Source organism: Antedon bifida, chromosome 10 (assembly GCF_963402885.1).
Source record: "Antedon bifida chromosome 10, ecAntBifi1.1, whole genome shotgun sequence".
NCBI lineage: Eukaryota > Metazoa > Echinodermata > Crinoidea > Comatulida > Antedonidae > Antedon > Antedon bifida.
In genome coordinates, this window is record NC_136235.1 from 3,605,850 (window position 1) to 3,610,137 (window position 4,288).

Here is a 4,288-nt window from a genome sequence, read left to right on the forward strand (position 1 = left end):
ATCTTTCCAACTACACCTGCACAACCATTGCATAACAACGCACGGCATACCAAACCGTTTTGTACACCTGCGATGAAAATATAATTTCAATTTATTTTAAAATTGAGGGCGGCAAACATAAAATTTACGAGATCGAATAAAATTTAAAAAAAATTAAATAAAAAAAAAGATGTTAAATGTGCTCTCCCAGCCTCAGCACTAAGGCCCTGCCACAGCCTTTTGGGGTCGTTTCCAGCACATCACCAGATGCATTGATGTTGTCGCCTCATGATGTGTGGTGGAAAGGGGGACGTATAATTCTGTGAACCCCAAACACAGTGGCCGCATGCCTTTAACTCTATTCCACCGACCAGCGTGGGAATCGAACCCACGACATACGTGTTGTTAACACGACGCTCAGGCGACTGAGCTAACTGATCATTTTGGTTGTAACAAGATTAATATGATAGTTATGACGTACTGATTAATTACGTAATACACGTATAAATAGACTATTATCAGCTGTTCAGTCATGTACTACTTTGTGGCCTAACGGGTAATGCTCAGCTTTAGGTGCTCTCAGCTCTAGTAGATTGGGTTCGAACCACTACGGATATTTTTTTTTTTAAATAAAAAAAAAATAAATAAAAAATAAATAAATAAATAAAATAATGAATATTGTTTTTCTTTTATTTTAAAAGAGATATTTTGAGGGTTGTAAATGTCAGGCCTAACACAAGTGGACCTTTTTTTAAATCAGAAACAAAGTTGCATGGCATTATTTTCCATTAAATAGACTGCCATAAAACCTCGAAAAGAAGCCCATGTGCTCCTTCATTTTTAGTACTCTTGGGTGGGCTTCTTTTCCACATGGAGTTCTTTTCGAGATTACTTTTGCAAACTAAAAGAGGGGAGCTGATAGGTTCCCGGCCGGAAAATGTTTTATTTACAAGATTTGAACAATCTTCTAATGTAAAGATTAACAACATCAAAATTTAACAGTGTGGCGTGTTGACCGCGAATGACTAACATACCATCTTCCCCATAATACACCTGCACAAACTCATTTGCATAACAACGCACGGCATACCAAACTGTTTAAAATAAAGCTGCAAGGTCTCCGGAAATGACATCTTATTTTTTCAAACATGTATAGGAATCTTCAGTACCCCACCATGCTTGGGGCTGAGCAAAGATAATTTTGAAAAATTGAGCTGCATAGGTTCCCGCCCGAAAAAAATGGCACTTTACATGATTTTAAATTATATGAAACAAACTATATAAGACTCACCAGGGACACTAGAGCTTGTCATCGGAAAGTGCTCCTATAATTCATTAACATATGAAATTAAATATTAAGTCTTCAGTACTAGCCCACCATGGTAGGGGCAGAGCTAATAATGAAAATAGAGCCCAGAATTGTACTTATACTTATAACTATACATAATCACCTATGATAATTATGATAATGTTAAAATTTCAACTATCCAGATGCGACTTCAAAATTTTAGGTGGGGTTTTCTACTTTAAAACTCGACTTCGTATATACCTAAGGCCTAGCCCGGCGGCGGAATTAGTGTAAGCTTCGAAATTGGTCTAAAAATCGGCATCTTTGCAAATGTTCTATATTTGATCTTATTTAACTCTCCATTATCCCCATACAAAAACCATCGAAGACAAACTATCTGTTTAAAACATGTTTATTCTGGGGATGGTTGCGGCCATACACAGCAACTACCATCAAAGTTTATTCATAACATTTTACAATAGAATTGAGTCTGCATGAATCGGACATTTTCGCTACCAATGTAGCAACATTGATTAACAAAATTAAAATTTAACAGTGTGGCGTGTTGACCGCGAATGACTAACAATACCATCTTTCCCACTACACCTGCACAACCATTGCACAACAACGCACGGCATACCAAACCGTTTCGTACACCTGCGATGAAAATATAAATTCAATTTCTTTTAAAATTGAGGGCGGCAAACCTAAAATTTACGGGATCGAATACGGGTTGAAAAAAAAAAAATTAAATAAAAAAAAAGATGTTAAATGTGCTCTCCCTGCCTCAGCACTAAGGCCCTGCCACAGCCTTTTGGGGTCGTTTCCAGCACATCACCAGATGCATTGATGTTGTCGCCTCATGATGTGTGGTGGAAAGGGGGACGTATAATTCTGTGAACCCCAAACACAGTGGCCGCATGCCTTTAACTCTATTCCACCGACCAGCGTGGGAATCGAACCCACGACATACGTGTTGTCAACACGACGCTCAGGCGACTGAGCTAACTGATCATTTTGGTTTTAACAAGGTTAATATGATAGTTATAACGTACTGATGAATTACGTAATACACGTATAAATAGACTATTATCAGCTGTTCAGTCATGTACTACTTTGTGGCCTAACGGGTAATGCTCAGGTTTGGGTGCTCTTAGCTCTAGTAGATTGGGTTCGAACCTCTACAGATATTTTTTTTTTTTTAAATAAAAAAAAAATAAATAAATAAATAAATAAAATAATGAATATTGTTTTTCTTTTATTTTAAAAGAGAGATATTTTGAGGGTTGTAAATGTCAGGCCTAACACAAGTGGACTTTTTTAAAATCAGAAACAAAGTTGCATGGCATTATTTTCCATTAAATAGACTACCATAAAACCTCGGAAAAAAGCCCATGTGCTCCTTCATTTTTGGTACTCTTGGGTGGGCTTCTTTTCCAAATGAAGTTCTTTTCGAGATTACTTTTGCAAACTAAAAGAGGGGAGCTGATAGGTTCCCAGCCGGAAAATGTTTTATTTACATGATTTGAACAATCTTCTAATGTAAAGATTAACAACATCAAAATTTTAACTTTTTTACTCTGCTAAAGGAAACACAAAGCATATTAGGAGGACTGAGGACGATCAAAGCATATTGATCGAAACGTCGAGAAACTCAACAGTTCTTTTCAGAACATGGTGTACCGCAAACTTTATATCAACAAAGGATATTAAAATTTAGTGACTTTATTTCTATTTTATACCACTGTGCTCCCCTGGTGGCAAATTGGGTTCAATTGAGCACAGTGTATGAACATACAAAATATATTAAAATGAAGTGACTGGACCAGTTACCGTAGTACTATATCTATTTCTGAAGTAAATAAAGGCATAAATGGCGCTACGTAGAGAAGTAGAGAATGCTCCATCGTCAGAATGACGCTCTGAATATACCTCGGATTTTGAGGTGGTGTGTGGTGTGGTACGTATATTGGATGCTAGTCAAGTCGCCCCATCGCAAAGTCGCCCCATACAAAGTCGCCCCTTACACAGTCGCCCCATCGCAAAGTCGCCCCAAAACAAAGTCGCCCCGACACAGTCGCCCCATCGCAAAGTCGCCCCATCGCAAAGTCGCCCCAACGCAAAGTCGCCCCATCGCAAAGTCGCCCCATCGCAAAGTCGCCCTATCGCAAAGTCGCCCCAAAACGTTAACAAATAGTTTACAAGTGCGTAAAATGTCGCAATGATACACAAAATAACACGGAACGTGTAGGCATAAAAGGGGAAGCCCCGCCATGTAGTCTCAGGTCACACGATCGGCACGCACCCCCATCATCAGAGAGGAAGCCCCCGACTAATCACTCCGCGGTCGCACTAACGTGCTAGCTTACCAGAGGGAACCCCCGTAATTACTCCGCCGTTGTCGCACTACAACGCACCATCTGAAGATGGGGAAACCCCGCCGGAGTTTTACAATGATATCAGTCGCGTTCGAAATCGATCGCGTTTAATTTTGGTCGCGATAAAATGATGTTATACGATCTAGATTATTTTTACTTTGGTCGATGAATATTTATTATTATTATTAGGCCTATATTAATAATTTGTAAACATAGTTTAAGATTATAGTATTATCCAGCATAATGTCATTTAACAGTACATAATTATTTAAATGTAACATATTTTATAGGAAACGTAGGCTACGTCTGTGTCTTTTATTTTATATGCAACAAATTACGTAAAACAATTTATTTATAATTCAGTTTACTATTATAATACAATGAACATTGATTGTAAGCCTGGAAAGGCAATCCCATCATTATATCCATTATAAAATTGCATCATATCACCACTATATGTCGTAAATGATGACGTGCGTGTGTGTATTCGTCGTACGTCCGTGTACGTATTATTCCGTGCCTCTTCACTGTCTTGTTTAATTTAAAATTAAATAAACACCCGATATGAGGATATTTGTTAGGCATGATAATTAGAATGTTCTATAAACAAAAGGGTTGAAAAGAATTTCTTCAGTAAAATTAT